Genomic DNA, 13,181 nt, shown 5'->3' with positions numbered 1-13,181 from the left:
TAAGTAAGAAATGTAAGGACTCTTGGTGATACACATTAGGACTTGGATCGGCCACTTAGCCAAGGACACAGGATTTTGGGGCTCCGTGTTAATGCACCAGTGGCATTAAAATGGCTATTTGGCCTTATAGAGCATGTTAAAGTCGGATATGCCCAAAGCTCTGGGTGTTGTCTCATTCTATTTTGGGTAATTTCCTCTCTTATCGATAGGACCTTGATCTTGAAGAATGTATCTCATATCTTTGAAAAAGCCATGTAGAGCTAGAGTGAGAAAAGTAGAGCTTTTGGGCTTATAAGTGATCTCCTAATAGGGGAATATCAAGCCATTTCTGGAAATGGAAACAAAAGGAAAAGAAAAGAGTTAACATAAGTAGAAGAAATAAATTGGAATAGTTTTAAGAGAAATGAGAGTTACACCTATCCAATTTATAGAGAAACCATTTATGCATGGGAAGTTTAATGGGTGGAAACTGTTAGCTTCTCCGAATACGGTAACGACATCTGCCACGGGAAATAAGTGATAAAATGATAAATTCAATAAGAGTAATGACGAGTTAGCAATTAAGTCTAACGATTGTTTACACTCCCAAATTGGGGATTGACAGTTGTTCGAAGAAATCCCCAAGCATTTAAGCTCAGAAAGGGAGCCACCAAATGGTGGATTTTAAAGGTTGAAAGTTAATCTTAGAAGATATGCAAGTAATTAGGAAGAAATTGAATCATTACTGGTGTGTGGTCGTGGTGATCTCACCCAAAAAAGGAAATTTTGGGGATAAAATTTCTTAAAGGGGGGAAGCTGTAACATCTCGCCCAGTCAAATCTTAATATCGAATACTATTCAAAAGAATAATATGGATAAGATGAGTCTAGAAGTGAATAGTGTTTAAGCTAGTCTAAAGATAAGAACTATTTGGGTGCACCCATGACGCCTTTAGATTTGGCGAACATTGGGTTAACATAACATGAATAATAAGTAAGCCATTAAAGAAAGGTTCACCTCCAAAAACTTCTGTTGGCATGCATAGGATGGGCGGAGTCTGTTATAGGTAAATGAACATTGTGAAGAGAAGCATATGTTAGTAATGACGTACACCCCCTAACGATGGCCTTGAGCCAATTAAGATATAAGGAAACAATGGTTAAAGTTCAGCTAAATATGAACTAAATAGTTAAGAGCCATAGGAAAAGCACTTAATTAGTATTCTTGGAATTGGGAAGATTTGGATAAGACCACCCTGTAACACCCCTAACCTGTATCCGTCACTAGAATAGGGTTACAGAGCATTATCGTAAAAACAAGGCTTTAAAACATACATATTAGACCTCAACATAAACATATCATAAATCATTCATATGCATGCATATCGTCCCTTAATCGAGCCCTCGAGGCCTTAAAAACACTTTGGAAAAAATTCGAGACTAAATTGAAATCAATCAAAAAGTTCAAGAAAAAGTTAAAATTTTTGAACTGCAGGAGTTCACGGCTGAGACGCACACCCATGTCTCAGGTCATGTAACAATCAAAATAGGGACATACGGCCGTGTCCTAGCCCATGTTTGTGCCCGTGTAACTTTCAAAGTTGGGTCACACGGCCAAGCCACTCACCCGTGTGCCAGGCCGTGTAACTCTCAAAACGGCCTCACACACCCATGTGCCAAGCCGTGTGCTAGGTCATGTAACTGTCTGACTTGTAACCCTTGAAACCTACAAGAGATACACGGTCATGTGTCACACACGGCTGAGTCACACGCCCATGTCTCAGGCCGTGTGGACATAAAATTTGCCAAATTCAAGCCATTTTCACCACCATTACAAGCATGTACCTACAAGTAATTTGCAACCATGGCCAAGGCATAAAAAACATACCAAAACATGCATAAAATGACCAATTTAATAGACCATAAATCCATTTAACCACTATGCCAATAAGGCACCTCAAATGCATTCAACCAAATCTTACCTATTCATGGAAACATTACCAAATTTCAATCATACATATCAAGCCCAATACCATTTCAAAACTTACCTTATTTTGACCATATTAAAGCTATTCCATCACATACTATATTGGCCACTGAAACAAGCATCAAGCTTAGTTATATTAACACATATCAACTAGGTATCAAAAGCACCAAAAGTGCATCAACCAAAAAAATATATGCATGTCAAACTGATCAACTAACATCAAACACAAGTCCACCAATACATGCCATTATAACCTTATCCAAAACATCAAAAACTACCAATATAATCGTTGGATAGTGTGATAGATCTCCGACGAGCTTCCAAATTGGTCAAGCGTTCGATTATCTATAAAACATAAGAAAGTAAATTACGTAAGCATATAATGCTTAGTAAGTTCATAAAAAGTGAACATAACTTACCATTTCAATGGATAATCTTAAAATTAAACATGATACAATCCAACACAAGCTTGGCACAAGCCTAAGCATCATTAACAACACATGTTAGTGCATCAACTCATAATTCACTTGAATTAGCATAAGGTAAGCTATATGTACATGAACAGCATCATTTGAAATCATCATTTTCATAATATAGATGTAATTTCATTGAACATTTCAATTTCAATCCTTTTCGTAGATTCACGACATAAGCCATTTGAACACTTACCGTTCATTTCCTTTTCATGCTCGTTAAACCATTAAAATAACATCGAATATGCGAGAAAGCTCACACAAAGTGTGCTAAACATATAACCTTTACTTTTCCTTTACATCGTTGCTCACACGAGCCGTGAAGTGGGTCTGCTCACACAAGCTGATGGTCAAAATGTAAGCTACGCGATGTTGCTCACACAAGATGTTGGGTATCCAAAAAAAATGTCGAACCTCAGCCATTGGTAGGACATTCAAGACCAGCACCCGAAACATGGAAACCTTAATGACATGTCATTGTATTCCTATATATTCCTAAGGTTCAAACGGGGTTTGATAATTATTGCAACATCGTTGGATTTCCACATATGATTTCATGGCAAATAATAAATGAATATATAATTCAATATAACATTAAAACATTAATTAATCATACGAACTTACCTCAATGACAAAGACGTAGAAAAGAAATCAACTAATCTGAGGCTTTAACTTTTCCTCGATTTAGATCCGTATGAGGTTTATCTTGATCTAAATAAGAAAATTCAATCCATTTAATACTTATACAATTCAATTCAGTCCAAATTTCATACTTTCATAAAATTACACTTTACCCCTAATATTTTAATTTCTTTACAATTTAGTCCTTAAGCTCATAAATTGAAATTTAAGCAATTTCATCCACATTTCATGCTAGCCGAATACACTAAGGACTTCTACCAATCCATAAAAATCATCATTTCAAAAATTTAACATAAGCTTTTATCACTGATACGTGATATTCGTGAAAGATTTTAAAAATTTATAATTAATCACTCTTGAAACTAACTATTATCACGATAAAGGCAAGTGTACCTATCGAACAGTAGTATAGTTTTAGCAAGACCGGATTGTCGAACCCAAAGGAACCAAGAGTACTAGTAATTACTTTCTTTTTATTATCCAGCCTAAAAATTAAGGGGGTTTATTTATCTAAACTAATGAATTAAACTAAGGGTGCACAGAGAGAAAATTGGGGAAAAGCTTTTGGGAAAACTCGATTGATTAAGACAATACCCAAGGAAAAATCCACCTAGACTTCACTTGTTATTTAACTCTAAATCAGACGATTTATTCATTTGACTTGATCCGTAGAAATCCCTAAGTTATATTATTATCTCTCTCGAGACTAATAACGTCTAACCCTAGGTTAATTAATTGAAATCTCGTTCTAATTAACACCCTAGTGTTGCATTAACTCAATTTATGGACTCCCTTATTAGGTTTCACCCTAATCTGGCAAAATCTTGTCACCCTATCTCTAGGCGTGCAATCAACTCCTCATAATTACGATAAATTTACTCTTAGACAGGGACTTTTGCTCCTCTGAATAGGCGCATTAACTTGAATCAATATCCTGGAATATTAAAACAAGAATTAAGAACACAAAATTAAGAACAAGTCAAATATTTATCATACAATTAGATAATAATAACAAGATCCATCTTAGGTTTCATTCCCCTTAGGTATTTAGGGGGTTTAGTTTATAATTATGAAATAAAACATCTCAAAAAAGTAAAGATAACAAAACATAAAGAAAACCCAAAACTCCTGAAGGAAATTGAAGGGAGATCTTCAGTCTTGACGAAGAATCTGGCTTCTGAGATGGATCAATCGGCTTTCTTTGAGTAATTCCTTACCTCCTACTCCGTGTTTCCCTTTCTAGTGCCTCCTCAGGTGTTTAAATAGGCTTTAGAATGCCTAAGATCCCTCAAAAGTGGCCTTTTCCGAATAGGACTATACTTGGGCTCGACAGGGACACGCCCGTGTGACACGACCGTGACCGATTGCCTCAGATCGTGGTCAAGGCTGTTAAATAGGCACGGGCGTGTGGTCTACCCGTGTAAGTCGTGCTTCGATTCTGCCAAATGGACACAGCCGTGGACTACCCGTGTGAGGAAGTCCAGGCCATGTTGATTTCTCATGTTGGTCCATTTTCTCTGTTTTTGGCCCGTTTCTCGCTCTTTTTATTCTCTTATACTCACCTAAGTATAAAACATGAAATTAAAGGATTAGGAGCATCGAATTCACCAAATCTAAAGAGAAATCATCCATAAATGTGCTAAGAATGGGATAAAAATATGTATAAATTACGGTTTATCAAATACCCCCACACTTAAGCGTTTGCTTGTCCTCAAGCAAAATCCTCAACCCACAATCAAAATAAACTCTTCTCAACTTATAATTCCTATCGATAATTTCTCAAAATAAGCCATAAGTAGTCATACATTGACAATTCAACTAGAAGAACATCAAAGTTTCAAACATTTCAAGTTGAGCATTTTATCACGAAAGCATAGGTGTCTCCCCTCATTTAAGTGATTACCTTTGATTCAAAATATCACAAAGTTTAACATCCTCACTAAATATTTACTCAAATCACTCGAGGAGTTTAAGGACAATAAATGAAGCACTCATTAGTCAATATGAAAGGTTATTACCATAGGCTTGCATGAAAATCAAATCTCCACCACTATATAGTGAGATGATATGTCAATCAAAAGGTCTTTAAAGGGTTTTAACGTGGCTTTGGTTAGAGGGTGTGATCACAAGCTAAAAGAAAAAGTTAGAATCGAGATTGAATTGAAAAATTTCCTAACTAGAAAAATAACTAATCATTAATTGAATACAAGTGAGCTTTAATTAACACTTAAGCTAAAAAAATGATGAATAACTACTAAAATATATGTATGTATTGTATTATTATTATTATTTTTGAACAAGTCAAATAACATAGGCTATCTATTAAAAATAAAACATAGCTAAGCAATTTATTCAAATCAAATCTCGACAAAAATAGAGATCAAATTAATTTAGGGGATTTCAACAATAATGGGTTAAGGGTTAATGTTGAGGGTAAATCAATGATTGGGTTGTTAGGCTTAAAGTGGTTCACTAAGGGTTAATTGTGAAGGTAGGCTTTTATAGAGTGAGTGAGTTAAACCTAAGTGCCTTTATCATCTTGACATATCAAATCAAATGGTGTGGTCTTGACATGCATAATCAAGCAAGTTCTAGAATGACAATTCAATATTGACGCACTAAAAGCAACAATAAAAGTGACCATGAAAGAAATAATAGATGCTCTAAAGGCTCAAGATCTTACAAAAATTATGGCTTTTTTATGTTTAAACCTGTGAATTTCAACTCAAGATAATACCTAAACTTGGGGAAACAACCTAAAAAAATTTAATTCTTAAAAATCAACTTTATCATGCTTGATTCTCTAATTCCTTAAAGTTTGAATAGTCAATGCATAAATGCCTATGTTTTAATTCAAGATTTATTAATAAAAAATCATAAATCAATCAAAATTCATTCTAATAATGATATGAGAAGATCAAATGAGAATAAGACAAAATTCAGGGATTTTTCTGATGATGATATAAAAGACCCCCCATACTTAAGATGTACATTGCCCTCAATGTATAAAGTTAGATATACGACGGTATAGATATAAGATCATAAGATAGGGAGAGAAGCAAAACGTCCTGAATGGTGAATAGATTCCTTGAATTGGAGTTATGGAGAATAATCGGCGAAATGGCCTGATAAGAGCGGAGGAGGATACTCCAGTGGTGGTAGAGGTTCATTAGACCATAAGTCCTGCGCCAAAAGAATATTATATCTGGTAGTAGCTATGATCGTGGTCGAGCAGGACATGGCAGTCGTGGAGAACCTTTGCCAGTGGAGGTTCGAGTTCCTAGCAATGATTAGCTTTGGAGCTCTTTATAACTGTGATAACATCGAGAACTCTTTAGGAAATATAAGGAAGCATAATTACTCGTAATAAAATAGCCAAAACTATAATTTTTTTAATAAAAATTATAAAACCTAAAAATGAAATAATATTAAAGGAAAATAAAATAAAAAGTACTTAAAGAAGATAAATAAAGATAAAAGTAAAAATAAAAATGATAATAAAAAAATTTCTTAAACATCGTCATTGCCGGATGGTTCGCGAGGTGGTAGTGGCGATGATATGTGAACGTGCTGAAAAATCTGATGAACAGTAGAATTAATGTGATCAAAGCGCTGAAAACACTACTGCTCAAATCGAGTAAGGCGCTCAGAGATGTCAGAGTATGAAGCTGCCACATGAACTGGACAATGGATGGGTGGTGGCTGAGATGGTGGGTCCTCATGACGTGGAGGGACATCATTAGTAATGTCTTCTGGGTCTTCCTCCTCGACGGACTGGACAATGCGGTACTGAGGAGGGTAGGTTCGATGATGTTTCTTGATCATCCTCATACGTAGCATACTCGAGGTGCCCTGTGGGGACATCTGGCTGATGAAGGTGAGGGAGGATGATTGTGTTGCTGTGTTGAGGAGCCCGAACCACCCTGCCAGTCTAGTCACATAAGGGCCAATGGAGATGACTCCTCTCCTATGTCACTCCGTCTGATGGTGGATGGCGAGGGCAATGATGTAACACCCCTTACCTGAGACTGTCGCCTGAGTCGAGCACGAGGCGTTACCTGACTTAGCTTACTAATTCGGGGCATAAAAATTTACTTTTAAAATTAATTTAGTTTCATCCATTCAATATGTCCTTAAAAAGGGTCCTCAAGACCCTAAAACATGAAATTGAAATAGTTCGGGAACAAACCGGAATCAATAAAAATTTTCCGATCACTTAAACAAATCAAAATAATTTATTTCATCTTTCATAAATAAATTGTCCATCTGCGTCATAGTCACTAAATAAATCCTAACTTGAGTTAAGATACTCGAAATCCAAATTGGTAAATTTTATATGAAAATAGACTCATATATCTTTTTACTAAAAATTTTTCAGAATTTTTGCTCCAACCAATTAGTACAGTTTATTAGTTAAAGTTTCCCCTGTTTCAGTGTTCGGCTGCTCTGACCTCTGTTCACTACAAATTAATTTTCTCCTTGTAAAGAATTCAAATAACCATGCCGTTTATTTTCTTTAAAATTATACTCAATAAGTAATCTATACATATAAAGTATAAATCCTAATTATTTTTTTACAAGTTTTAGTGAATTTCTAAAGTCAAAATAGGGGATTCAGAAATCACTCTGACCCTGTCTCACCAAAATTTAAATATCTTGTAAAATACAACTCCTTTATTTACTCTGTTTCTTTCATATGAAAATAGACTCAATAAGATTTAATTCTATATCTCATTAACTATCTAAATCAATTTCTACTATTTTTTGTGATTTTCCAAATTCATGTCATTATTGCTATCTGATATTGTTTTAAAGCTAATTTCACCTTTTTCATGATTTCCATGGAATATCTAGCATTTAGGCATACATAACACCAAACTTGTCCTTGATTAGCCATGCCAACAGCTAATCATTATCAAGCATTTACATACCATTCATCAGCCATATCATAAGATCATACACACAAAATAGCTACAATGCTATAAATGCCATACTCAAAATGAAACGTCTAGCTATACCAAAATAATCCTTGTGATAGTGTGCCCGGACCTCCGATGTGACAACTCGAATTAGGGCCTAATTAGAATAGTAGTTTCATGACCATAAATCTGAGATAGAAATAATTGTTTTATAATTCTTTTCGGGTTTATGATATGATTTCATGATTTCGTGAAAATTTCGTGATGAAATTCTATGCATTGAGCGCTTAAGTTGACATTAGGGACTAAACCGAATAAATTGTAAAACTCGTGTTTTAGAAGTTTTTAGTATGAAATTGCTTTGGGATATTAACTAGGAGGTCTTAAATAGAAATTTGACCCATTCCTAAGTTATGGACAAAAGTTGGACACGGAGGGAATTTTTGGAAAGTTTAGTAGTAAAGGCATTTTGGTCATTTGCATATTAAATGAAATAAAATGGGAAAAATAACACAAAATTGGTCATCATCTTCACTAGTTGCTGCCGAAATTTGCTCTCCTCCATAGCTAGGGTTTCTTCAACTTTCAAGCTTCATAGTAAGTGATTTCAAGCCCCGTTTTTAATGTTCTTCACATCTTTGAAATCCTTGTAGCTCGATTCACCTAATTCTACCATTATTTCGAGTTAGGGTTTATGTTTAAAAATTTACCCATGAATGATAGGCATGTATTGTGTTGTTTGATGGTAGAATATGAATGTTTGAAGTTAGGAGAACGATCTTTTCTAAGCGATTTTTAGCGAAAACGAGCAAAACGGCATAATCGATAAAAATACCTATTGTTCATAACTATGTGTTAGAGTGAGAATTTGATGTTGCCATAGAAGATAAAAATGATCAGTAGGTCATTGAACATAAGAATAAGGGCTGAAATTAAATTTCTGAGCCTTGGGGCAAAATTGTAATTTTGTAAAAGTTAGGGGGCAAAAATGTAATTTTTGTATAATATGATTTTTGGATTAAAATAAATAGTTTGAGTGTTAAATGAGCTAAATATGTTGTTATAGATCAAGAAATGCATGGAATCAACCTCGAACGGGGGAAGGAGAAAGTTTTGGACTAAATTGCAAAATTCTCATATTTTGCACCGAGGTAAGTTTGTATGTAAATAATACATTAATTTCATTTACCTTCTTATATTTCAGCCTATTTTATATATATACTAGCTGATCTTGAAGTAAAAATCGACTATTGGAAGAATGGAAATAAGTAATAGAGAGAGAGATCCCGGTTGAACATTCGAAAAGATCAAATAAAATAGAGGGAGCATAGCTAGGTCACATGTATGGTGCTGAGTGCACATCATGTGTACAAGAAAGCTACGAGATACTATGTAGTAGCTAGGTCACATGTGTGATACGGGATGTATCCTATGTAGACAAGAGAGCTACGTGAGAGATAAATGTAGCTAGGTCGCATGCGTGATTCCAAGTGAAGGACACCATGTAGACAAGAGAGCTACGAGACAAATCAGCTAGGTCGCATGAGTGGTACTAAGTGTTCACCATGTGTACAAGAGAGCCGAATTAAATGAAATATAATGGTGGGGCTGTATGCTGAAACCATCAAGTATTAAGGATTAATCCGAATTGTTCAACGGGATGGCTTTGTGGTGACATTGTAGTCATGGGCCTATACTTGTGATGTATGAAATGTGGTGAAAATGATTTGTGATATATATATAAGTTAAAATGAGGTTAGTACAAAGAATGTGTGAAAAAGTGAAATTAGCATTAAAACTGTGATTTTTAAAAATCACCAAAAATATAAGGAATTTAATTAGAGGTTGAATGAGATGTGAAATTGAATATTAATGAGTCTATTTTCATATAAAAGAAATAGAGCAAGCAAAGGAATTCTATATTTTGAGATATTTACAATTGTCTGTGACTTGCTCAGGATGATTATGTGATCCCCTATTCCAAATTTGAAAAATCATTAAAAATTATACAAAACAAATTAAGAAATATAGTTTATATTACTAAATTCCTTATTGAGTCTAGTTTTAAATTAAACAGGTTTCATGGTTATTTGAATTGTGTGCTAAGAGAAATTAAATTCGTAGTGAACAGAGGTCAGATCAGTTGAGCAGTGTAAAAGGGGAAACTTTAACTAATAAACTGTACTAATTGGCTGAACCAAAAATTCTATAAAAACATTAGTAATAATTTTTATGAGTCTAGATTCAGGAAAATTTTACGGATTTGAATTTTGAGTTTCGTAACTCGAGTTATGATTTATTTAGTGATCATGATGCAGGAGGGATAGCTTGATCAAATCAGAGTAAATAGTAAAATTTAAAAATATGAAATAATTGAGTTATGTTGTAAACATATTAGATTCCTTATTTGTTATTTATATACTTACTTACTAAGCTATAAGCTTACTTTCTTTTCTCTCCTTTGTCTTATAGTGTCATCCAGCTAGCACAGGAGTTAGAGATCGTTGAAGATCCGCCCGCACTATCAATACTCTTGGTATTCGAACTCAACATTTTGAAATATGACATGTATAGCAGACTTAGTTATTTTGTTACGTGTCATAATTGTCTAGGTTTAAAATACTAATTATAGTATCAAACTAATCACTTTGTACGAAGTCTTTGAAATTGGTTTGTATTGTTAATGGCATATGTTATAATGATTCATGATCAAATTGCACGCCATATTTTTGTTGGGTTTTATTTAATAGTATATACTACAATTTGTTAATACCTCGTACCCTGTTCCGGTGACGGATATGGGTAAGGGGTGTTACATCCGACATACTTTACGATCCCCGAGTTAGCTTGACAAAACTATAAAAAGAAGGAAAAAAAAGGGGGTAAGCATTAAGCTTAGTAAGTTTGCATGTAAATAAATAACAACATTCATAAGAATTATCTTACTACTTGGCATGATACTACTTAATGCAACTTCATTAATTGTCATAGACATATTTTAAACTTCTTCACTTACTCACTTACTTAAATACTTACTCACTTAATCAAATTTATTAATACATTTTACTTACCTTTTTCCTTATCAAGCATACATCAACATTATATACTTACCTTTGCTCTTCTAGCATGAACTTGTCTTACCTTTTTAGCATAACTCGTCTTACCGTACCTTACCTTGATATTCTCTTTAAATTTTCCCGTTGAACCACTTGGAATACTAAGGATACACGGGTACCTTACCATTTCCATGACTTGTCATGGTCTTACGTGGTATCCTTTTGAAACTTACCATTGCCATGTCTTGACATGGTCTTACATGGTATCCTTGCCTTATGAACTCACCAATGCCATGCCTTGGCATGGTCTTACATGGGACCTCTGCCTTATAGTAACTTATCAATGCCATGTCTTGACATGGTATTACATGATTTCCTTGCCTTAGAAACCTTTCCAATTGCCATGCCTTGGCATGGTCTTACATGGTATCCTTAAACCCTAATGTCATGACATTTGTATCCTACACATTCCTAAGGTTCAACCAGGACTTTCTGAAATTACTTCTCCGTCAATTCATGCTTGAGTCTTCTTTGAATAATTTCATAAAATAAATTTACACATGTTGGAAATTAACAACATTAACATAAAATAATAAAATATTGCATTTATTTACTGCAAACTTACTACGAAACAAAATACGATCAACTATATCGATTTAGTCCACTATCTTTTTCTTTCCCCAGTCTAACTCTGGATTTCGTTCTTCTTGATCTATAATAAAAAATTTAGCTTATTTAATACTCACATTTATTAAAACAGTCATTGACTCAAACTTTGGTAAAATTACATTTTTGCCCCTAAACTTTTACATATTTACACATTTTCCCCCAAGGCTTGGAAATTAAACTTCATCCTATTTTCTTATGTCTTATGACATGCTGATCATTTTTCCCTTCTATGACAACATCAAATTCTCACTCTAACATGTACTTATGAACATTAGGTATTTTTACCGATTATGTCGTTTTACTCGTTTTCACGTAAAATCGCTTAGCAAAAGTTGTTTAACACAATTTTACGCTTCATATTCTACCATAAAACATCAAAGTAAACACATTTCACCTATGGGTATTTTTCCAAATATAAAACCTAGGTTAAATTATTGCTAGAATAAGCTTAATCAAATTACCGGGACTCCAAAAACGTAAAGAACATTAAAACAGGGCTAAAACAGACTTACAATCGAGCTTGGAAGCTTGAAAAACCCTACCTATGTCTTCCTCATGTGACATTCGGCCAAGGGGTTGAAGATGGACAAAAATTGGCTTTTAATTTTGTTTTTAATTCATTTTAATAACTAAATGACCAAAATGCCCTTAATTAAAAACTATGGTGTTTTATTTTCCTTTAGGTATTTTTGTTCAAACTAGTATAATGGTATAATTAATATGCAAGGACCTCCACTTTAAAAACCCATTACTCACAAGTACTTAGTACCTTTGTGAACTAGAACAAACATTTTACAACTTTTGTATTTTAGTCCTAAATATCAAATTGGACCCTCTATTGATAAAATTTCTAAACGAAATTTTCACGCAATCATGCAATCATGCCATAGACCTTAAAATTATAATAAAATAAAATTTTCTACCTCAAATTTGTAGTTTCGTAACCACTCTTCCATTTAGGCCCTATTTCGGGATGTTACAAATGAAATAGGCAAGGTCGAAGATGTGCCCGTTCGCCATACTCCATAAAAAGTAGGTTTCATGAGTGTTGACGACGCTGGTCCTCTCCCGTCATCCTGTCAGGGTGTGAGCAAGGATAGCGTGCAGGTATCTCATGGACGGGGTGAGAGCCAATGCCTTAAAGCGACTGGGGTCATTAGTAGCTGAGTCAGGGATTAAAGCTCTCCAACACTTCATAGGAGAATAGTGGATATGGCAATGAAGGGTGTCGAGCTCGTTGTCATCCATGAACTCCTCCGTATACAGCCCTAGTGCAATTTTGAACTCAGGTATACTCAATTGGCGAACCAAACCACCGAGGTAGAACTAGACCGTTCCTGGATCATCAAACTCCATCATAATGGTTCAGAAGTGAAAGGCCGAACAGAGTTCCAGGGTGAGCTCGGGGTACATAGTGAAAGGCCAAACAAAGTTCCAGGGTGAGCTCGGGGTACGTC

This window comes from Gossypium hirsutum, chromosome A13 (genome assembly GCF_007990345.1).
Source record: "Gossypium hirsutum isolate 1008001.06 chromosome A13, Gossypium_hirsutum_v2.1, whole genome shotgun sequence".
Lineage (NCBI taxonomy): Eukaryota > Viridiplantae > Streptophyta > Magnoliopsida > Malvales > Malvaceae > Gossypium > Gossypium hirsutum.
Note: the sequence above shows the minus strand (reverse complement) of the source record.